This window comes from Odocoileus virginianus, chromosome 3 (genome assembly GCF_023699985.2).
Source record: "Odocoileus virginianus isolate 20LAN1187 ecotype Illinois chromosome 3, Ovbor_1.2, whole genome shotgun sequence".
NCBI classification, from domain to species: Eukaryota; Metazoa; Chordata; class Mammalia; order Artiodactyla; family Cervidae; genus Odocoileus; species Odocoileus virginianus.
This window is the reverse complement of record NC_069676.1, coordinates 83585078-83610459: the sequence shown is the minus strand read 5'-3', so window position 1 is coordinate 83610459 and position 25382 is coordinate 83585078. Positions and strand designations below refer to the sequence as shown.

At 35.4% G+C, this 25382-nt stretch overlaps 2 long non-coding RNA genes across 9 annotated transcripts in view; one reads left to right on the top strand and one right to left on the bottom strand.

Moving 5' to 3' along the window:
* Positions 1-7240, bottom strand: part of LOC139034464 (uncharacterized) — a 42433-nt gene extending 35193 nt beyond the window's left edge. Inside the window, exon 1 of the long non-coding RNA XR_011486988.1 lies at positions 7040-7240. This is a non-coding gene — a long non-coding RNA (uncharacterized lncRNA). The remainder of the gene's footprint in view (positions 1-7039) is intronic.
* Positions 1-25382, top strand: part of LOC110130695 (uncharacterized) — an 871740-nt gene that overhangs the window by 676172 nt on the left and 170186 nt on the right. Inside the window, exon 6 of one of the 8 annotated variants that reach the window (XR_011486994.1) lies at positions 17956-19753. The exons of the other annotated variants lie outside the window; for them this stretch is intronic. This is a non-coding gene — a long non-coding RNA (uncharacterized lncRNA). Of the gene's footprint in view, positions 1-17955; positions 19754-25382 lie in introns of those variants that run through there. 8 annotated transcript variants of the gene reach the window in all.

The following is a 25382-nucleotide window of genomic DNA, read 5'->3' as shown; positions in this document are numbered from 1 at the left end:
CTACTCTGCTTTTAAGTTTGTTTCGGATCCTACAAGGTAAGAGAAATTATACAGTATTTGTCTTTCTATGGCTTGCTTATTTTATTGGCATAATATCTTCCAGCTCAATCCATGTTGTAAATGACAGGATTGTCTTCATTTGAAGACTGAATAGTATTCCATTGTATGTATATATGTGTGTGTGTATTTCACATTTTTTTTGATCCATTCATCTATTGAAGGACATTTTGGCATGTGTGTTATTTCCATATGTTGGCTATTGTGAATAATGTTTCAATGAACATAACTTTGAAAGTCTAAAATCTAAACCTTATCCTAGACATTTTATATATATATATATATATATGTATGTATGTATATATACACACATACACATATATTTGCTTCTACCACAATTGCTTTACTACTTCCATTTCAGCATTGAGAGGCAGTAAGTAAAAGGTAATAAGTGTAATTTTATATGGAAGTAAAAAAAAATTAGGGAAAAACAGTTTTTTATTTAGGGAAATTTTACAAAGCATTGGATACTATGGAAGCATGATCCTAGCTCTTTCACTGGCATATGGAGTAATATTAAGCAAGTATTATTTTACCTCTTTGGCTCCTTTTTTCTCTTATGAAAAAAGGGTAACATTACTATTTTACCTACCTCATAGAGTTATTGTGAGAATTGAACGAGTTAGTTTGGGAAGACGCTAGGAACATAGTAAAAGATAAAGAACTTCAATTGGTATTATTCTTAGTCTAGTCTATTCTAAGACATCTGCAAGATGTTTAAAATTCTTCAAAATGATTATTTCTTTGCTCCTTTCTTCTTTCATCTTTTTCTTGCTTTTTTTAAAAATTACTATTCAAACCTTATAGAGAGTAGGATTCTGCTTTGTTTATAAAGTTTCAAAATCTTAGACTTTTGAATATTATTCTATAAATACCCCACATTGCAGCTGGGGGCATGAAGTGGAAATCAATGATTGTGTCTTAATTAGCTTGGTCTCCCATAACAAAATACCATAGAATGAGGGCTTAAACAAAGGAAATTTATTTTACCACATTTCTAGATGAGAATGAAAGCTCGCTGGTATCTCTTCTTATTAGGGCACTAATTCCATCATGGGCTTCCCTGCTGGCTCAGTGGCAAAGAATCTGCCTGCGATGCATGAGATCTGGGTTCCATCCCTGGGTTGGGAAAATCCCCTAGAGAAGGGCATGGCAACCCACTCCAGAACTTTTGCCTGGAGAATTCCATGGACAGAGGAGCCCTGGGCTACAGTCCATGGGTTTGCACAGAGTCCAACAAGACTGAAGTGACTAAGCAGCAGCAATCCCATCATGAGGATGCTACCCTCATGACCTCATCTAAACTTCAGTCATCTCCCAAAAGTTCCATCTTTAAACACCATCTCATTGGGAGCTAAGGTTTCAAATAAGAATTTAGGAGGGACACAATTCAGTCCATAGCAGACTCTTGTCTTAAAATCTGAGACCTGATTCTATCAGCTTGATAGCAAGATTTTCAATGGAACCAATAAACTTTGATCATCAGTATTCCACATTGTAAGGTATTTTGACATTACAACTGCAACTTTGAGTTTGCTTAGTTCTATACATTATTTTGACCAAATTCTTTTTTTTCCATAACAAGTCCCTCAGGCTACTGTATTCAGTATTAAGCACAGTTACAAATCTGACACAAATTCTGGACTCTCTCTCCACTGTTGGTTTGCTTAATCTTTCTTTAGCTAGCTTTATCCTATCTACTCATCTCCTCACTTCCCACCTAGGACCCAACTTATCCTACAGAGGCCTTAGTTGGTATAATATCTGAGTCTCCCTTTAGCAACTCTGAAAATCTTGTCTTTATTTAAACCCCTTATTATTACATCTCTTTTCAGGTTGCTTTTTCTCAGAACTCTGCATTCAGATTTCTTGACCATCTCTTTCTGCCACTTTTAGGAAACTCAGCTTTTTGACACTTCCTTTCCAGATTCTCCTCCAATGCCTCTCACCATGGCTTCTCTCCTTTCTCCCGCTTCTCCTACAAACCTAAATCTAGGCATTCCCCTAAGGTCTCTTCCCTTCATCCCTATTCTCAGTGATTTTAGTGAAATCCACTTTTGAAAGTTGGAGTTTCCCCCTTTATGAAGCCATCAGACCCTTTTTCCTTGGTCTAACTTGGCAACTTCAGACGGTAAGACTCAGGGCTCATCAGGAGCCCCAGGCTTGAGTGATGGTTGGGTGCAGGGATGGGGAACACGAGAAAGGGCAAGGAGGAAGGAGATACGAACTTTTTATTGGTTACCGAACATTTCAATAAGAAAAACAATTCTCTTTAATAACCATCTTAGCTGACTCATGATCTGGCCACTCATTTCATGTAACACTTTTTTAACTACTCCTTCCAGAAAAGAAAAAGCGCAGGCTCCATCTACTTCCCTGTATCACACTCACACTGCTGCAGCTGACTCACTTTTCCAGCTGCTGCTTGGATGTCTTCTAAATAGCACATGTGTAGGGTTGATTTTACCTTATTTGTCTTATTTTTTTTTTACCATCCCCATATTTTATATTAGTAGTTTAATCTCTCTGCCAGAAATCCAAGCTCAAATCTTATTGATGTCCCTACATTCTCCTGCGTGCATGCTTGCTCAGTCGCTTCAGTCCTGTCTTTGAGACCCCATGGACTGTAGCCCACCAGGCTCCTCTGTCCATGGGATTTCCCCAGGCAAGAATACTGGAGTGGGTTGCCATGCCCTCTTCCGGGGGATCTTCCTAAGCCAGGAATCAAACCCATGTCTCCTGCCTCTAATTCATTGAAGGTAGCTTCTTTACCCACTGAGCCACCAGGGAAACCCTGCATCCTCCGAGACTGACACATATTTAATGGTCATCGCATTCTCTGATTCTCTTGGATTTTTTCTTGTATCCCAACACTTCCATTAAATTTTTATTGTCCTTATTTTGTTTAGAGTTTTGTTTTACTTTACTCAGCTTATGGTATCCTCTCCCTCAATGAAGCTGCTACTTCTGATCATCCCCTTTAGCCTGCTCAAGGGTTTGCCTTCCTGAACAGGAAGTCTCCTAGTTCATTGCTGTAAGCCACTCCTTTTCTTATATCTTAATCCTTTTCAGTGGGTCCTCATTGCCTATCTAACAAACCCTAAGGCTTTATCTCGGCTCTCAAGGCCTTCTACTGATCAGGTTGTACCTAATTTTTATAAAGCACCCTCCAAAATTTCCCTTCCATCACCCTACACTATGAAACCATATTACCATTCTTGAATGAATTTGGTTAATCACGCCTTGGTGATGCTGCTGCCTTCGTGTGGTCAAAAGACTTCTCCACATTTGCCATTTGTCAAAATGTTCTTTCCTTCAAAGGGCAACCCAGATGGCAACCTCAGATGAAACCTTCCCTCTTGGTACCTGCCCGAACTTTTAAGTTACATACACATATACACAAACACAGAAACATGCTCTTTTAAAATTTAAATTTCTTATCATATTTTATCTTCTGCTACAGTTATTTATGGGCGTCCCTGGTGGCTCAGAGAGTATAGAATCTGTGGGAGACTGGGGTTCTGTCTCTGGGTCAGGAAGATTCCCTGGAGAAGGGAATGGAAACCCACCTCAGTATTCTTGCCTGGAGAATTTCATGGACAGAAGAGCCTGATGGGCTACAGTTCATGGTGTCACAAAGATCTTTGTTTCCAGAACCAGATCTTATTTTTACCTTTTTCTTCTCCACCACCAGATAAAATGCTTGACTTCATAAATATCTATTCAAATAATAGATTAAATCTCAATAAATATCTTTTGAATCAATGTAAAATAAAATAACTAAATTACTGAGAAAAATTCTGGACTTTAATTACTAGGTTTTATTTCTTAGGTGATAGACAATTTAAGATAATTATGATGGTTACAAGAAACAGCCTTTGGTTTTCTGAGCACATTTTATTGGTAGAATGACATGATATGGGCAGCTGCATCCTTCTGTTTCTAAAAATCTCCATGTTTGCATGTAAAATGTGTAACTGTGATTTTGTTTGCATGGCTATATATATCTGCATTAGGAGGAATGAAATTTTGAATAGCAAAATAAAAATTATTTTTAAAAATAAGAGAATATGGTTGAAATTTAGTCATATTTATAATGCAATCATAATGTACTTAATGAATGTCATAATATATCTGTAGCATATAGTTAATTTAATGAAGACAATAAAAATTAAAGAGTCTATATTGAATAGTGGATTTTTAGCAAGAGATAAGGTTATTTCATAAAATATTAAGACTTTCTGTTACTTTTCTCAATAATTTTTTAAGCTATTTATAAGGTTTCCCTGGTGGCTCAGATGGTAAAGAATCCACCTGCAATGTAGGAGATCTGGGTTCAATCCCTGGGTGAGAAGATCCCCCGGAGAAGAAAATGGCAGCCACTCCAGTATTTATGCCTGGAAAATCCCATGGACAGAGGAGCTTTGCGGGCTATATAGTCCACAGGGTCACTAGAGTCAGACACGATCACCACCCATATATAAGGCAAAGTTTGTTTTGTTTTGAAACACAGGAAATTATTATCAAAACTAATTCCTTAATAGAAATTATAAAGTCTTGATCCCCCCTGAATTCCACCAAAGTCCAAGAAATTTCTACTATTGTGAAGGAAGAATTATGTAGATAGTTTAAAATTGCATTAAAACCTTATAAGAAAAGTCAGTTATTTCGATATTCAGGAGATACATTATCAGCAAAACACACAGTATAAAAGTCTATATTTAGTAATTTTTTTTTTTTAAGAGACAAGAGAAGCTGGATGATGTAAGGGCAGCTGTGGGTGGCCATGCTTGGGAGATCCCGTGAAAGGACTCGGTCTACTGCAGGGGGTTTCATTATAGGTGGCAGGATATTTCCATGTGTGTTTCCTTTCAGTTGATACCTTCCGGCAAAACTTCCTGTGTGACGCCAGAATGCTCACCTCCGCCACCCGCAGCAGTTTCTTGATTTGAATTAGGTTTCATAGAGTGGGGGGTCGTGGGAGTGTGATTCAAGAGCCAGACATATGAGAATATAGTGAAGCCCTGATCACTCATTTCAAAGATTCTCATCATGGCCAAAAAAAGTTTTCATTAAAAAAAAAAATAAAAAATCCATAGACCTTAAATATATGACTGTAGAGTCTTAAGTTGGAAAGGCCTTAAGTTATGCTAACTTTGTGATTCTGCAAATGAGGAAACAGCCTGAGAGATGTAAACAGCCTCCTCAGGGTAGAATCACAAGATGAACACAGGTTTCCTGACTTTTAGTCATTTGACCTCATAGTCTGACTTCCCTAAAGAAAACCATCACCTTAACATTAACCATTTGAATGCCATATTTCATATGTTAGTGAAAACTACTTTATACCCTTGATCCTTTTCAAAAGAGCTCAATAGAAGAAAAAGAAAATATATGTCAGATTAAAATGAGCCATAATCTGGTTACATATGATTTAGAATCCCCTAAAGATTGTGTAAATATATTTATATATATGTATACACATATATACATATACATGCAATAGATATGATTTCTAAATGGTAAAATTATAAATAATGGAATGAGATACAATATATTTAAATTGCTATTAGAAGTTACTGGGATAAACCTCACACAAGTATAAAATGTCCTGTAAAAATTGACTTGTTTTTCCTTATATGTTATTTTCCCTAATGAGTTCATGCAGGGTGAAAAAGAGTTAGTGGAAATTATCTTTGTCATACACTTGAAAAGGCAGAGAGGCAAATCAGAAAAAGGATAGATTTAAATTATTTTTAAATCTGTCTCCTATGTGGCTTTGTTTAAACATCCTCAGGCCAGCTGAGATCAATCATTAAATAAACCCCTATCTAATACATGAAGGCAAAGTGATTTTTAACTTCACTATTACCTTAATTTGTGCATAAATATCCTTGAGTCAAAGGAAATTTCAAAAGAGTAAAGAATCTGTTATTGAAATATACCAACCTCATCAGTGATCAGTAGCCGTTAGGAAATTGATGACCTTCTAGGTAATGACTATATCTGGTCGCTATAATGGTTACCTATTAAGGGTCTAAGTCTCTGCTTAGAAAAAGATATAGTTGGTAGAGGCTAAGGGAAAGAATCCAGACTTTCAAATACAAGCACAAGAAATTTGTGAAAAGTTGTAATCAAATATCTTACTGGTCAAATGAGCTGGAATACAGAATTCTGGAAGAGATATCCAATACGAACTGGAGTGGGTAAAAATTAGAAAGAAGGCAAGTGCCATTTTGGTAAGACATAAAAGCCTGAGGATGGAGTCAGTGGAAAAGAAGGAATAAAATCTTGTTGTCAAAGAATGGTTTCTAGAAGCTTCAGAACGGTATGAGAAAAGAATGTTTAAAAACCTAGTATATGTAGGCCTAGAAAACAGCAACAATGAGAGTTTCTGGTCAAGCAGATAGGAATGGTTATTTTACAGCATGGTCCTTGCAGAATATGAGGGAATTAGGTTTTGTTCTCAATATCATAAGAGAAATGAGAAAAAACTACAAGCTACAAGGACAGTTCAGATGTGTTCACAATAAAAGTTCACAAGATCTCATTCAACTAATTCATAAAACTCAGTAATCCTCACAGACAGTACTTTCAGCTGTTAGCCCCTCATTCCTGCAGCTCCACACCCACACACATGCCTGCTGCCACTGACTTCTTTGCAGGCATCTGCAAGGGTGAAGGAAATAACCAGAGCTTTTTGACATCTTGAGGCAATCAAACCACTCTCTGAGACATGTGAAATGATACTTACACTGTGAAGCAGTATAAACCTTAAATATTAAACTCAGTTTGGCCTCCAAATGGAGCAAATGACATCTGATCACTTATATCTCAGTAATCTTGATGATAGAAATAGATAGACAGACAGACAGACAGATAAGATAGGTAGGCAGGTACATACTTAGGTAAGCAGGCAGATAGGAGGAAAGAAAATATTCCCTTAAAACAACCAAATGATTTTTGCCTGGTCAATACTTACCCCTTCCTAAGTGAAGTCCTACATCTTGAGAAAGGCAAGATTTTCATGCTACCTTCCTTTCAAAGCAGTATATGGGTCCATCAGAATACTTTTCTAAAGAGAAAGAATTCTCTGCACAGAGTATAATTGTAAAATTCATTGTGGTTAGGGATCACATTTGTTAAATTCAGAAGAAGGGCGCTTGGCACTTGTGCATTATTGGAAATTCCCCAAACACAGACAACAAAAGCTCAGTCAGTTTAATCAAATTATCAGCTTTTCCTCAGTCTGTGTTTAGTCTGTGTTTGTCTAATGTCCGGGTGCATATTTTCTACTTAAGAAAATCAATAAATCTGCTGCTTTAAAAAAAGGCACATTTCAAATGCAGTATACAGCGTATTGCACTATCTGATCCAGCAATCTGTCTGCCTCTGCCCTACAGAAGGAATGAACAAGAAATATGCCTGACGAGCTTATGAGATGGTTTAGAAACTCATGTTTGAAGGCGAAAAAAATGATACTATTGAGATGTGCATCCCATACAATTTTGATGTAGAAGGAGGGTTTGAAATGTATACCTGAAACTTCTTTTTGCTGTTTTGAATGGTTTTAAGGATTGGGAGCAGAATTAATATGATCTTGGCAATGAAGTCTCTAAAATGAGTTTCTTAGGTAGAATGTGTATCTTGTAATATTTTTTCATCAATGTAATAAAGACTTCTCTGTTTATCTTGAAGTCTGACAGCATCTCTTCCTTTCTTACTTGTTTTTGTTCTGTAAATATTTGAGTTGTCAGTCTAATATATGATGCACAATTGTTTCAACTGTGAGAAATGATCATTTTGTTCCAGGAACAGTGCCTCACATTCAAATTGCTCTCAGGTTCTCTCTTGTTGTCTCCTATTTGCAGCAACTTCATACATGAACCAGCACAAACAGATGTTTACATAAATCACCTAAAGTATTAATACTTTTGATAAATAAGTAGTTAATAGTGGTTTATAAAGATCATCTCATTAATAAAACAAATCAAAGCTCAGGTTTTTATTCAACCCAAAATTCAGAAAAGTTCAGAATTTTGGTAGTGAGAATTTAATTTATTTCCATGGGTTAATTCTCACTTTATTAGCATTAGTGCATGTCCTCACCTGGAAATGTGGAATAAATAGGAAATAAAATTTTAAGTCATATAGAGAAGAAAGTCATTTGGGGAACAAGATCAATTTTCTCATATTGATTGAGATATACAAATTTCTCAGAAAATAGATACTACTTTTCTTAATAACAATCAATACATGATAAACTGCCACAGCTAAGTTATTAGAAATTTTTGACCTAAAGATCTGTTCACCACTGATGCTTTGAAATGAACTTGTCATGATACAAATTAATCTCATAACCAGCACTTATGGCTCTAAAAAGTTTCTTTGGGCAATGACAGTACACTGGATTTGGTTGCTAAAGAAATGTTATTTACTCTTCTCTCTCACTATTTTGACAGTGAGAAGATAGAGGGAAATTGTGAAAGTCACATTCCAATAAGTTTTTCAATTATTAATAATTGCCCAAGTAATTCATGACATTTTCATTGATGTGTGTGTTTATGGTCATAGGGGAGAATAAATGAGTAAGTCCCAGAGAAGGAAGAAAGACCATAACCCGAATTAATTCTCAGTAAAGAGAAATTCTGACTAGCTAACTCCCTCCACCCCACAATTTGATAGCAAATATTTGCTTTGTTTAGTATAAAAATGCAAAAGTCACCATCATCAAATAACTTTCTTGCTTACTTCTAACGATTCTGGGAGAATATTTTCATTTTTGGTTCAAAACTCTCTGGTTCTGATTTGCTGTTTTCCCCCCACTGTTGTTTATATGAAGAATTTCTAGTCAGGGTAAAAAAAGGTGTTGCTTGTGCAGAGAATTCGTTTAGTGGAGCAGGCTAATAGGCTGACCAGTCATTAACTAAAACACAGCTGGGAAGAGGCTATAATCCCCCAATTTCCTTCACAAATGCAGTAAATAAATATTCAAATGAAGCAGTGCACACATTTGCATATGTGTTAAACAAAAGCCCAGCTGAAGATTTGGTTTAAAAGCTCAGCTAATGTTTTCCCCTTTTCTACCTACAATTCCTCTACCTGAAGAGTTTATATTTTACACATGTCCCCATATTTTTCCCAAAATAGAAGTCCCTTTTACTTCAAGAATTATCTTAGAAATCCTCTCTCTTGCTGATCCCCATTAGCTCCCTTACTGAACCTCATTTTAACAGGAATAAAAGCTTCCTATTAAATCAAGTCTCCTTTCAGTGTTTTAAATCTGAGCATCTTTAATGTGTAACATGTCATTGGTACTTTTTGTGTTCTGCTTCTTCATGAATAGAATTCCTTGGTTTTTTTTTTTTTTGGACCCCAGAGCAGGTAATACTTAAGAAATAAAACTCTAAGTCTTGACCACGGTACAAGTAATTTGTTAACCCCATGGATTTAGGAAGCAGATTCAAATCATCTTCCTAAATTCTTTAGTCTGTCCTCTGAGATTTCAAGCAAGTGATGTAACATAGGATGCTGTTCAGTTAATTATTCCTCAGAATGAGCCTCAATATTGTTACAAATTCCCCATTCTGCTTCTTTCCCTCTCCTGCTCTTATTCCATGATTGCAATTTCTAGAGTTAGATTCTAGGGCACACCTGACCTTAGGCTCTTCTGGGTTGCTTTTCCTGAAGCAGTGTGAGTTCCTCCCAAGGTGAAAAAATATAATTAGAAGAAAAAGAGATCATTCAGTGAGGAGCCTAATGTAGGACACAAGGGGTTACTTTCTAGGGAAAAAAAAATAGATTGAAAAAAATATTTTAAAGTGATTCTGAAAAGAGAGGAAAAAATACAGAGTTCTGCAGTTACAGAAAGAAGCATATGAGAAATTAGCAAAGTAAATTGACTTGCATTTGTTTTCAATCCTGCTTGTGACTCTAGCGAGTTTGCCTCCCCTGCCCGCATCCCGCCGCCCCCGCCCCTTCCACTCAGTGCAGAAAGAAAAATAAGTAGACAGGAGCCAAATGCCCAAGGAGTTTCTGGGTTAAAGTGAATGCGTGCTTTTTATTCTAGTTGTAAGAAGCGGACTATAATTGTTACACATGATTGTATAAAGACTTATACAATGATATATATAATATATAGCTTGTATGTGTACATATATATTTGCATACCATATATAAATATGTTTGCATTCGTTTGGAAAACATTGACTCTCAGCAAAGTGAGGTACATAGATTTGAAATCTGTGAAACTTGGGTTAGTTATAGAAAAACTAAATTAGAATTTGGGCCTCTAATATTCTATTTTAAAATAGGTAATAGGGGAATTATTTTTGCCAACCTGTATTTAAACGCATGCAAGGAATCTCTATTAGTGCCTTGTTAGTTACTTGCCATACAACATCCTGACGTGTTTTAATTCTGCTATACTTAGGAGCAAGAGTGGCTTAAACAATAAAGCTTTAGAGAGCTGAGATAATAAAAGATTTTTTTTTCTTCTCATTCAGTCACGTTTACAAAGCATACTCGTAGGGAGAAAGTCACTATCATATAAATGATAATGCTTTGTATTTTTAACAAAACCCTGTCAGTGTATTTCGTGTTACCCTTTTTTTACAAGTAAATTTTTTGTTCCTGAAGAAAATGAAAAGCATTAATACTAGGAGGCTAGTTCAATATCAGACTGTCTAGCTGATATTATCAAAGTACAAAGGCACTTTTAAGAATCAAATTGTGTGAATTGTGCTGTGTATCTAGGAGCATTATTTGGTAGAGGCTTCAAAGCTTTCAAAGTGCATATAAAAACATGGCAAAAATAACAATTGCTGTCTCTCTGGTTTTTATTTTTTTTATTTTGTTTGCTTATTTCTTCAACAGGTTGTTACTGTTTTTTTTTTTCTCCTTAGTCAAGCCACATTGGACAAAACACTGAGCTACCTTATTTGATCATAAGAAAGCTTAACAAGAACAAGTGCCCAGAGGAATACCTGTTGAATTTAGATACAGCTTCTCCTTTTTGTCTATTTGCCTGCTATTCCAGTTGAACTTTTCAGAAGTGGTACCTCCCTGTTTTGTTTTATAATCCTCAGAGATTCTGAAAGCTTACCTAAAAGGTTCTACTAAAGTCTGATAGCACACATGTATCCATAGCTACTTTCATATAGCTCATCCATAAATTAATTAATATTGAGAATGCTCCCTAAAAAGCAGCCATAATAATGTCATTCCTCATTCATATAGGAGGTAAACTCTGTTTTCAAATAACTTTCAAGAGAATTATCTTTTGATTATCACATCTTACTTTCTGTTATTATTACTGTATTTGCTGATTTAAGCACAAAAATTATGTATAATTACATTTTTCCTATTTTTTCCTTCTCATTATCGTAAAGGCTCCAAGTCACATGAAATTGTGCTGTTGTGTATTAAGTTATTGCTTCCTCATCAGCTTGCATATCATGCAAGTGGTCATAAGCTGTGAAGCAACAAAATCCAGCAGTGAGAGAGTGGGCACTTAAGGCATCGTGGCAGGGAGATTTTTATCAGCCTTTCTGTCTGAGTAAATGCAGTGTGTCCTGCAGTCCAGTCTGAGGTCACAGCTGCCCCAGAATTTGAGTGGTTGGGGATATTTTGGGATGCTTTCATTAGAAGGTACAGAGACAGTTAAGAAACAGGCTCGGGGCGCCAGCATGTGATTATGGCAAGACGGGCTGACCACTGGGAAATTGCTGAGCCAACAGGCCAGGGAGTCGGGTTGACCTCCTCTGGGGCCAAATCCACAGAGAGCCACCACCCAACACACCTTCTGAGGGGTAATCTGAAGCACTCAGTGTTCCAAATACTCATCTGAGCAACAGATGTTTTTGTAAGACAAAAGTATTGTATATTTTCAAAGGTTCTGTTTATGAATCTTCTTGCCTTTCTATTTTTAAAGGTGCTTGTATCCAAAAAAACCTCCCTTCTATTTACTTTAGAACTATCCAGCATCCTCGCTGCCTGTGTCATTGGTCGTGGTGGTTGGTGGGGTGTGGGTTAGTCGTAGAAAGGCTCTGACCGCAATGCAGGAGTCACCCTCTGAGCAGGCTGCGAGCTACCAAGAGCTTGTTCAGAGAACGAGTATATAAAACAGGTATTATTTTAGACTTCTTACATTTAATGAAATTTAATGCCTCTGGATAAAATCTTTCCAGTTTCAATTTGTGGTTAACAAAATATTTCTTTTCTTCTTGTGCTTTGGGCTTCTTATAGCACCCAAACTTGATGCTTTTTTTTTTTTCCTTCTTCTTGATTTCCAAGCAGCCTGTTTACACAAAGCATGGAAAAGAGTTAAAATGAGAAAGAATTTCAAGAAGGTGTCATTTGATAACCATGACAACTCAGAAGGCAATAAGAAGAAATTTGGAATCTAATATTTCTTTTATGAGCAATAGAAAACCTGGCAATTGAAGCAGCAGTCCTCTGTTACCTGGCATAGTCAGAACATAGCTGAAATAGAATAAATCTGAAGAAAATGGGAAAATGTTAATCTGATAACTTGGAAAGAAAAATATATAACAAAAATCCACTAATGTCACTTTTTATCGTCTTATAACATCTCACAGTTTTTCTATCTGAGAACACAATATTATCCCCTGGTGCCCCTGTGCCCATCCATCCACCACCCGCACTTCCTCTCCCATCCCTAACGCACATGACACACCCTTTCATGATATTTTGGTTGGATGATAGCATGTATGCTTTTGTGAAATAATAGAAACAAATGAAATGAAATGCTAAGCAAGATAAACTAATAATGATAGACTCTAAAACAAGTTGAGTTAAGACACTGACTCAGGATGTCAGGGAGTTTAGTTTATTTCAGTTTGATTTTAAGGCTGACTTTTATAAAAGTTTGAGCTTTCATACTTCGAAATTCATCTTTAAAGTTGAGATACTATAAGAAACCAACCAGAAGAGATGAAGTTCAGATCAGCCGTGACTGCAATTATCATGTTTCTGCTGAAAATACAGCAAATCAACAATAATGGAAATTAAAATTTCTATGGAAAGAGGAAATTTATGAAAAATCGGGTCCTACTTACCAATTTATAGTTTGTCTTCATTTGAGTACGTGTGTGTGGTGTGTGTGTGTGTTTGTATATGTGCAAATACTTTTCCTGGCCAAACATTTGCCTCTTCTCTAATTTATTTCCTCCCTTATTGTTTCTTTCCCTTTCCTCTTTTAAATATATCTTAAGGTCTTCTTCAGCAATTCCAGGCCATCTGTCCTCACCATACTAAATAAGCATTCATGGACACATGGCTGCCTCCTCCAGACTGACAAAGGCTCTTTAGTACAGCTAAGAGAAATGACCCAACAGCAGTGGCAAAGAGGCCTAAAAATATTTAAAGAACAAAAAAAAAAAAAAATAGCAAGACCCACCAACTTTCTCTTTCCTTGACTCCCCTTTTTTCTTAAGTTTATTTTATGTTTTAACATTGGAATCTGCCCTAACAGAATGCATTTGCATAATTGCCTGCCAAATTAGATGTAAGCTTATTTTTAAAGTTAAAGAATTCTTATATCAGAGAAGAGAAATTAATAAAAAAAAAAAAACAACCAAAACAACCTTTAACTTCCTTTTAAGTTATGGTTGCATATATTCCCTTGTAGTATAATTGGCAAACATTTAAGACAGAAAGGTGATTATGTATAAGAAGCACCCCTGAAATTTCCACATCTATAATAGATATGGGGGGGTTGAGATATATGTATATATATATATATATGTGTGTGTATATATATATAGCAGTTTAATATGAATGCACCCAATGAGCAGATATGCTTTCAAGTAACTTACATATGTTATAAGGCATAAGAGGACACAGAGTTTTTAAAAATAATACAATGGATTAAATTTTTACATAAAAGACTGACTCTCTTTCCTTTTCTGACTGACCAGTCTTTGATATTTTGCATGTTCTACAGAAAATTGATTTGTTTTCTTCCCAACGAATGCTATCTTCTTACATAAGTTTGTTAGTTTATTAAAGCATTTTATCTAATGAAAAATATTTTAATTGGATGTAAATTATCACTTTATTTTTTCACAACAGATGCTGTGTGAATTACATGAACTTATATGAATTTCTGAGCTACTCATAAGTATTCAGAAAACTGCGAAAACCTGTTAACTGAATAGAAGATAAGACATTCCTATCCTCTTTATGGACTAAACCTTGCTTATGTATAAAACTCATTAGGCAGTTTTTCCCCTGAAACTTAAGAAATTATGTGTAAGCTAGTGTTTCTTCATTCTTATACCTGTACTGTATATACTTGCGCCGATCCTAAGTATACCCCAAAATGATGTCTTTTAGAACTAAAGTTCCAAAATGGCTGAATACTATGTTAAAGAAAAACTTTGCTCCACATTGCTGTAATCTATATAGACCATCATAAATCTTTTCTTAGAGTGCTTTTGGCTTAGTTCCAGTTATTACTAACTTTCTGAAAAAATGTGTTTTTTTAAAAATATACAGTAAAAAAAAATTAGCAAGTTGTATTTTTATAATTTCTAGAAAGGAAACAAAATTTAGATGGTCTTTAAATTACAATAGCACAAACAACAAGACGTCCTTTTGATGCAACAAAACAGAAGTTAGAAAAATTATCATGTATTTGAAACACAACCCAGGATTTTCAGTTTTATAAACCCTTTTGGAAAAATCTTGGTGTACATGCTGTTAGAATTGGTCTATGAGAGCTTGTGTATGTATGCGTGTGTGCATGGCGTGTGTGTAGTGGGTAGAAGCAACGAGGTAGGAAAGAAGGAACTGAGTTTGAGATAAATTTCATTAAGCAGTAGGTGTTCATCAGTGTGTGTCTTACAATGTTCAGTGTTTTTTATAGAATGCTTTCCCCCTTCAAAAAAAATCTAGTGGGTGTTCAGTGGGTTCTTTTGTTGTTCAATCTGTTAATTAGAATTTTGCAACAAATCTTAAATGAGGAACAAAGTATGGTAGAAAAGGTCTTACTTTAAAATTTAGAAAATGTGAATGCCAAAATCGAAGTCAGAATTATAAACATGAATGGAAAAATACCAAAGGATCCTATATGTTTGAAAAGAAAATGCACAGTACCCTCTGAGAAATATAAAGCTAGAATTTGAGATATGTTCAGGAACCGATTTGGGAAGAAAGTGGGAACAAGGAGCAGAATTCTGTACAGATAGTAGATAAAATGCCCATACATTTATGGTTTCATTTGGCTCACAGGAAGATAGCAATATCACAGTTCTGACTCAGAGTTTTCCAAATCCTGGATTAAAGGGTAGAAATCAAGGAACAGCTTCATCTTTACCATACCAAACTTTTTTTTTTTAATGGAAGAAAAGATTGGAAAGAAAGACCAGGGAATGCAAACATCTGGGTCAGTCTACCCCTCCCTAGATGTGACTTAAGCTGCGTGCTATTAACACAAAAATAAGGCATTTCTTGTACATTTGTGGGCTCCATTAGTGAATCTGTCTTCAGTAAATCTTTTCAGTTTATCATGTCACTCTCTTGATGAATATCAATGGATTAATCATTTGAACCATGTATCATCTGTATATTTTAAGTTTCATATGAGAAAAATAATTAGCCAGCACTTTTAGACAATCCAATTGAAAACAAGTCCCAAATTAGTGAAGCAGCAATAGATTCTGTGGGAAGCCATGTAAAATAATGGAATAGTATAGACATTAAATCACAAGACCTAAATCATAACTTCTCACTCCACTTCTTACCAGGTACATGCCCCTTATCAAATTACCCATTTCTCTGAGCCTCAGTCTTCTTCTCTGTAATCAGAGGATTATTGCCTCATCCTGGACTTATTATAAATACTAAATATGATAATATACATAAAGTGTCCAAAAGAGGTTTTGACCCATAGTAGGTGCTCCAACCTACCTCCAACTGGACTATGCAATGGAACATGATCAGTTTAATCACCAGAAAAAATGATTTTGTAAGAATTTTCTGGAACAGTCAGATATTTTTAGTATTGAAGTCAGCAGCCTTCTTAATAAAGACTATGATCAGCGCAAAGTGGATTTTCATATTTTAAAGATGTACATGGTTAACTCTGGTAGGGGAGTTTTCTTTTTAAAAAATCCCCTCTTGAGAGCCATAACTAGCATGAATTCTACTAATAAGGTCTCAGAATTACTATTTCATTAACAAATTCCCCTTAGTTCATGTATATACAATTCTACTCGATGAATTCACAGAAAGAACAATATGAATTATAAGCCATTCATATAATACTGAGAATTTTGATATTGTCACAGCTGATTAAATTTTATAAATATATGCATTTGGGTAAGCGAGGGTTATTATTATTATTTTAAAAAATAGTCTTGAGCTTCTCTTTCAATATATGACAATGAAAAATGAATTCAAATTATCTTAAATTGAGATATTTGTGTTATGTATTGTCATAAACTAGTAATAAATCCTCAAAGCAATTTTAAAGTTAATACATATGTTTAATATGTTTAATTTGGAGAAATATAGTGTATTTCTAGAGAATTATTTTAAGCCTGTGAAATTAATGCATTTTGTTATCTTTAAAATATCTTATAAAGACTCTCTACAAGTGGTATATATAACCTTGATAGAACTGAAAACTAGCAAATCTTATGCAGAATCACTTTATTGAAAAAGTAATATTCTGCAAATGAGAAAAAGAAACTTTTTGGAAAAATTACACCATACCATAATGCTTCCTAAAGTTTCAAAATTTCTTTTCTGTGTCTTGAGAAAAAGGATTTACCTGTGGTCAGTAATATAAAGAATACTTTGTCTATAAAGGCAGATTTTTCTGGAAGTCATCATGGCCTTCTGTCAAGCAAGTCTATAAATGTGGACTATTACTGTAGTAATTCTGGAGAAATACTGTGAACAAGTATTGATATAATGGTGTTATCTGTCATAACATAAGAATTGAAATGTCCATTTTTAGCTGATTACAACATATTCTTTTTTACTTTACATATGTGAACATGTATGTGTGCACACATAGGCACACACATGCAGACTAACACCCACACTCCATTTTTATTCACTTAACTGTGCTCACAGGAACACCATTGAAGCTACTGTTCTGGGCTGATCTCAGAAATAGAGAAACATAGTAGGCTTGCTTTAATGTTACCCAGTGGTAAAGAACTCACCTGCCAATGCAGGAGACATAAGAGACACAAGTTCGATCCCTGGTTTGGGAAGATGCCTTGAGGAGGGCATGGCAACCCACTCCAGTGTTCTTTCTTTCCTGGAGAATCCCATGGACAGAGGAGCTTGGGAGGCTACAGTCCATCTGGTTGTAAAGAGTCGAACACAACTAAAATGACTTAGCACGCACACATGTATTCTACTATACTTGTATTACAAAGGGCTCAAATATTTTTGCAACCTAGATAGGCCTAGTGGAATTGACACCACTTCACAAAGATTCCATAAGGCCAACATCTAACTTTGCTTTCCATGAACCTCAGAAACAGTTTAAATTACTATGCAAACAGAAGCACAAATACTTTGCCAGAATCTGTTCTATAAAGTAGTAATAATCACTTTCTCTTGTTGTCAGACAGAATACCACATAAGTAAAGGAGAAAGTTGCTGTAAGAAAAAAGGATAGGGTGTGAAGTACACAAAGAAAAAGGCTAATTCAAAGGAAAATAAAAGGGATCTTCCTGATAAGAGATTTTTTTTTTCCATGAAACATTGACTTGATTTACAAGATAACAAGTTAAATGGTTTCTGGCTAGTTCGGGGAGGAAAACAGTTCATCTGGATTGGTCTAAGTGTGCATTTGAGTTTCTGTCTGGAGAACATATTTTGACCACAAACTCATGATTTTGCACTTCTCTCTAGCCAGAACAGAAAGAGTCCATCTCATTTTGGTGAGGGGGTTTGAAGCATTATCTTCACTATGACCTCTGATTCTACAAAAAGATAAAAAATGGTATGTATTTAAACATGTTTATTTGAAACATGTGTATTTATATTTTTTAATTGAGCCTTAAATTACATAATGTTTATGTCAAATATATTTCTAAAATGAATGGTATCCTTTGAATCTCTACAAATTGCACTGTGAGGGTATCCAGGGCAGCTTAGTTTATCCTGAGACAACAGCTCCAAAGCTGCAGGAGACTGGTGTAACAGAATTGTACTTCTTGTTAGTATAATGTGTCCATCAGAGGACAACTGGGAACTCTGCTCTACACCTTCTCACTTAGGCAGATGATGCTTCTACCACCTGCAAAGTTGCTGTTTGCCCTGGCAGGAGAAGGGAACAATAGCAAATTGAACTTCTCTTTTAAAAATTTCATCTCCAAATGACACCTGTCACTTCTCACATTTCATTGATCAAAGCAAGTCATAAGGATATAAATGTGTTTCAACAGAGAAATGCAATTTCATCATGTGACCAAGAGTAGAGATCTAGTGACCAATCACAGGAGTAAAACCAACCAGTGAGAAGGCTGACTGATTGATTTTTGTCTATTTTTATTGCTGTTTGTAATCCCTTTCATCATAATAATTATAGGAAATCTACATTGATTAATGTGATCACAATTAATAAGTAATTATCCTTTATAGTTTTATTTCAGACCAAAAAAAAAAAAAAAAAGCAGCTTCCTACTTGTAGAGATTTCCCTGAAATATTTTTCCATGAAAGAACAGCCACTGGAAAATTACTGGACTTGTAAAATCTTAACTATTATAATAAATAATCTAGAGTCTCAGTACATTAGTTTCAATATACACAGGATAGTAGTGCTATGGATATCACCATTTCAGTTTATTCTGTATGCTCTTTTCTGACTTCCTGTGTGGAAAGTCAGGGCTCCCACTTTATGCAAAGATGTCCTTGGATTGACATCACCATCATGGCTCCAGTTGTTGCTATGCTGTTGCCAAGGCAGCCAAAATATAGACCTGGGTTCAAAGTAGTAACTGGGTGTGTAAGAGGGTAATCACTTCTACTCTCATGAATACAGCTGCTCTGAATGTGACAAATACCATTAGCATCATGGGTCTTGTTACCTCAAACCACAAGGTGCTCTCTGAACAAATGCTCGGTTTTAACTGTCAGATTCTTGGATGTGTCACATTTTTCTTTGGATCTTTAGGTTATTGTAACAGCTGTTTGTAAACACTGTGAAGCCACATTAGGTACAGAATCGGTAAGAATATTTTGACCCAAATGTCTGCCCTCTGAACTATCCTAAGGAATGCAGCATGTCTGCTGATACTTAAAGCAGTAGATTTAAATAGCAGCCAGGATCAACTTCCAGCTGAATAAGTCAATAAGCATTTTCAGTTTCTGGCTCCATCTGGGTCAGTTTTCTTTCACTGGCTGGCCTGAGAAAGTCCAAGGGTGTTCAGACCTTAAATGTAAAAAGAGTAGCAATAGGTATTTCTGACAAAAATTTTGTCTGGGCAGTAGTTTCACTGAGTCCAATATATCCTCTTCAATAGTTAAAAGTTACCAGTGTGAGTTGAATAGCAATCTATTTCTTTAGAATCAGGGACATGGGCAGCTTTAGAATTTGTCATGCTCTGATCTCTTTCATTCTGAAAATACCCCATGCTATTTTATGTAGTGGTAATGAGTTAGATATTTCTAGTGCTTGCCTGGGTAAGCAGTCATGAGGGCTGTTGTAATAAATAAATCGTAAGAGCACATTGCTCTGATAATAGCAACTTTCATTGAAGGTTGTGAATGTGCCTTGCTGAAGAGTGATACAGAATCCTTAGAAAGGCTTTTATTAGCAGAAATGTAATACAACAATTTTAAATAGAGCAGTAAGCAAGAATGGAGAAAGCATCTCTGACATTGTGTTTCTAGTATCAGTTGTAATTTTGGACAGCCAGGCTCTCAACCCAAGTGGTTGAGAAGCGAAGAAAGTTCCCATACAGAAATGCACTTATAGCACATTGACTATTACAAGAAATCTTGACCTTAGGATTTCTGGGTTTTGAAGTCACCACATATCTGCAAACAAATTGTATCTGACAGTTACCTATGAAAGTGTTTAATTGTTATATGGTTGAAAATAAATAAAAATAGGATTAAAAATAATATTCTTAGAAAAACCATCATCCTTTTTTCTACTCTTCACAGAATAATCACGTATGTTATAGCTATGACCTCCCCCCAAAATTAAAGAGATTTTTCCATCAAGCTTGCTTATATAGGCAATAGACTATCTATATAAGCATATGTATTTTCATCACATATATGCATATATATATAAAGGGTTTATCAATAGAGATATTTTATATATTTCTATAATAGTACTTTCTTAAATAAAATAATCTTACTTTTAAAAAATTGGATCATGAGTAAAATTAGGATTAAAAACATAACCTCAGGGTAAGGTTATTTAGATGCATGCTGGGTGACAGGACAAGTAAGACTAGATTTAAGTTCACTGTGGATAACTGAGAATTGACTGAATGTGGGATGTATAATGTCATTTTAAAGGTGAAGGCAAGTCCTTTTAATATTTTCTTTTCATATGATGTTCCGACAAATTGAAGTTTGTTCTAGACTCAACACACACACACAGAATCTCAAACTGAAACTGACAAAGTTGCGTTCTGCTGTTTTAGACTGTGATGCTGTTTGTGAGGTTTCTCACTTTGTTCACATGCTGCCTTGAAATAAAGATGGCACTTTCATTAGGGCACACATTCTGAATTTCTTTGTGAAATCAAAATTGAAAATAGAGGCTAAGAATAGTGCCTGAGATCTCTCATGTCTGTTTCGTCACAAAAATTATTCTTTTTCTAGGCTGGCCCTATATAAATGCAGGAAAGAGTGCATTCCTGCTCTATTGCTCTCTGTATCTCTTGGTATTATTCTAGCATGTTTTTCTAGATTCTACTCTTACTCCAAAGTCCCTAGGAGCCCACAGTTTAGGGCTCACAATCTATAGTGTTTATCTGTAGATTTCATTCACCTTCATCTATTGTTACAAGTTCTCTAGAGTTCTAAGTGTTGTAGACTAGTTGTATAGTGTAATTGGATATCAATATACTACACATCCTCTATATCAGGCAAGTAAATATCCATCCTGTCAAGGGATTTTGTTCACAGAATTTTCTATGGAGATAATATTAAAAATCGCCATGTTTCTAAGTTCACAGAAAACAGATTAAAAACAAATCTTGAACTTGAATGTTACATTTAGTGCCCCTGCTACCCTCCCAATGCTCCTTCTGCTGGTCAGAAATGTCAGTCTCTTGGAAAAGTTCATCTCAGCTTTGTTAATAGGAAATTATCTGAGAGTACCAGTTCCCACTAATTCATGAGAGTGTGAATGACTCTTAATCCCTTACATTCCCAAACCTTGAGTGGTTGGGATAATCATTACCCAAATAAATCATGAATTTGTAGAATCTTAACATAATAAACCAAAGTAAAACATGTTCAGATCATATGTTAAGGGTTTATTTCTCAACCAGCACGTGGGTAGATCATACCAGGCTAGACTTTTGCTTCTGAATCTTTTTGTCTATCATGCTCACGATTTGGGTACCATTTTTATTTTTAACCTTTTGCACCAGAGAATCTCTAAAAAGTCCCGTTCATCATCATTGCAGTTCCCATTTCAGCAGCTGCAAGGCACTGGTGTGTGGGAAAAGTGTGGCAAGAAAGAGGGTATTGTGTACATTGATTTGGGGTAAATCTGAAAACCCTGGGTATTTGCATTCAACTAGGGACTTTCTGGGGATAGTGCCTTAACTGGAACTGTGAGACATTCAAGCTCAGTGGAAAGCAGTTGAGAAAATATTAAAGTCCCTCAAATCATACCATTTGGGTGGCCTTTTCTACCCTTTGTTTGTAACTCAGATACTCATTTTGCTAATTTCCAAATGAAACAGATGAAGTTTATAAATCCTAAGACTTGCTTTCACAGCCACAGTCCTAGAACTCACTAACCCCGTGTTCTTAGGAAAATCACTTCATCTCCTTGGATCTCAGTTCTCTCATGAGTCAAATGGCCCCGTGGTTCTGGCTGCCCTGAAGAGGTGCTGGTGGAGACACAACAGACTATTAAATGCTAACATGCTTAGACAATGTTAGGAATATTATGCAAATTTAATATATTTTAATAAAAATATAAGAAGGAACAAAATGCAGCTTTAAATATTTTCTGTAACTCTATATAAGAACTAAATTTCTTATAGAAATCAAGATCAAGATTTACAGAAGTCAAAATCTTACTACTTTCTTAAATTGAAAAAAGATGCAGTTTCACATTTTATAAAGTAATTGTTGGGAAACCTTTATGCAGCTGCTTGCTTTCTGTCTTTTACAATGCCAGAGAATTCAATATACTTCTCAGGATCCCTCAACACTCAAGGCAAAAGTTTTTCTCCCTTTTATGGTCTGTGTCTTTCTTTTATACTTGGGGTACCAGTCTTATTCTAGGTAAGGATTCAAAGATATTTGAGCATATGTGATAAACTAAAATTAAACTAAACTAAAATTAAACTAAAACTGAACTAAAATTAAAAATAGAGTTTTAATTTTATATCACACAAAGCACTTATTAGAGTGCTTGGTTTTATTTTGGAACCTAAGAAACAGCCTTTGGTAACTTCAAGATGTAGTTGAGGAAATATTTCAGAGGATTGGGTCCTGGGTTAAACATATTGAAATGGAGACAAAGAGGGAAGCTTTCAATGTTATTGTTACTGGGGCCCACAGTCCATGAAGCACTAAGAAATACAAAGACAGTGCCATCTACTCAGGCATTTCTACTTTACCCAAAGAGATGTTGTGATGCAAAACCAAACCCTGTATGACTAGTTTCTATAGATTAATTGCACAGACTTGGGTTTATGACATGCGTCATATTATATGCCTAATGGATAGCTCCATTTGATAAAAATCTGAATTAATTACAATGATCAATATTCATGTTCCAAAATATCTCAAATGGATAATATTTCTAAAACATAAAACACTATATGATTCTGCCAATTAGAAGCAGATTTCAAATTTATCTTTGTATTATATGTTCAATATATTATAAATATTGATATATACATATAAAAATACAGATAAGCATATTCATATATAATTAACAGTCTCAAACCTCCTCAATATTATTCTATCACAAAGTCAAATTTGTCCTGCATTTATCTTAATATTGCATTGTTAAGTTATACTTATCCTCTTTATGAAGAGCTCTGGTAACTACAAAATATCCAGACATTTAACGTACACTAACTTATTAGACACTAAAGTGACTTGAGTGTCAAAACCCGACACTTGGAAATGCAGCAGACCTAGGCCAGCTTTGAGTCATTGTATTGTTCACAGCTTCAGCAGAAAGCAAATTGGACAGGGTGGGTTCCACCATGTCCCTTGCTAAATAATTTGGCCCAAGGAGTCACAGAGAATCCACTGACCTCCAAAATGAAAGTAATGAAGGTAAAAGAGAAAGTCAGAAATCTGGGTGTCACCTTGACTCCTGACTCTCTTCACCCTCAATTTTAATCAACACCACCAAGACTCTCTGTTAAACACCTTTTATATTCATGAGTTTCCTTTAGCACAGCACCCTCAGTCACCGTTACTTCTCCCCTGAATCACTGCAACAGTTTCCTAAGTGGTTTCTTATCATCTGGCTCCCCTGAAATTAATTCTCTATATCATCGTAAATTATAATCATCCAACAATTCAAATAATAGCAAGTCTCTCCCCTACTGAAAAGCCTTCTATACTGATTCCCCAAACCCTAAAGACAAATGGGCCAGTCATTTTATTTATTCATATTTGACCTTGTCTTTCATGTATTAGTTTTCTTCAACTTTCTCAAGATTCTTAGATGTGTGGTCACACTTGTGAATGATGGACTGTACTAAACACTAAAGGTATCTGGCATCTATGCTGTTTGCTCTTGCTTGTGACTGTTTCCCCGTGAGGCCTCTCAGCTGAGTGAGAAAACTGACTGAGGGTTCTATGTGAGTTGGGAAGTCAGGGGAATGTTTTGACAGCCAGTCTCTTTGAAGTACTCCTGAGGAAAATGTAGGTTACAGAACTCGAAGCTCTGTCAGGCCTGGTACATAACCCTACCAAGAGGAAGTGCTCTCCTGCCTGTCATGGTAAACATGTCTGTTCTATGTCTGTGCGCCATTAAAGTTAGGTTGAAGGTTGTTGACCACTCTTAGACCCCAGCATCTTTAGTAGGTAACTTTCTTCGGAACATATCTATATGTTCACCTGATTTTGAGAATAACTCTTGGCTTTGGCCACAGAGAATAAGCCTTTGCTGCCAAACTGTAGCTTGTTTACATCTGTGTCGGGGGAAGAACTCAACTTTCCTAACGGTTTGGAAAGGAGATTCCTAAATGATGAACGTGGATTGCCCCTGGCCTTTCCCTATTTGGTGATTCACCTTGAAGGTCTGTGGTGACTTTTATTGAATTTCAACTTTCATTTCCCTACCAATTACGTTTCATTCGTTTTCTATCTTTCCAGAATCTTTATAAAATTCTGATTCACTAATGTTACATTTTCTTGTTTTCCAGAGTATCATGATATTCATTTTAACTTACCATTTCTATTAATTCAAAAAGAATTTGAGAGCATATGAGTTTTCAAGGACCACATTTTTAAAGTCAAGTAAAATTATAAAAATTAATATGGATTAGCTAACTCATATAGATTTTTGAACTCTCCTAATGCCTAGAATTTTATTCATAAAGGATTCAATGAAGATTTGAAAACTATCATAGTCTCCCCATAAGAATTGATTATTTTAAGGGATCCATGACAGTTTAAAAAAAGAGGAAACCATAAATAGCAAATGTATGGAGTCATTCTTCTCAAAACAGCTAGAAATTATTATTAATGGACACCAAAGTTTTACCTCACCAAAATCTAGCCTTAGAAATTAGTCTACAGGTTGTGTGTACATTTCACACAGAAATTCCATTAAATATGTCTGAGGATCTAATCCATGGGGCCAGAAAAAAACAAAATGGTTCCATGGTAAGAAATGACTTTTAACTACAGGTTAAATAAATTTATATCAGGTTATTCTTTTTAATTTTTTATTTTTTATTAAATAATAATTAATTTACAGTATTCTGTTAATTTCTACCAAACATTGACATGAACCAGCCACAGGTTTACCCACTGTGGGTAAACTCCCACTTGAACATCCCTCACATCTTCCTCTGCATCCCACTCCTACCGTCTGAGTTCCCTGAATCATACAGCAAATTCCTACTGGCTATCTATTTTACATATGGTAATGTATGTTTCCATG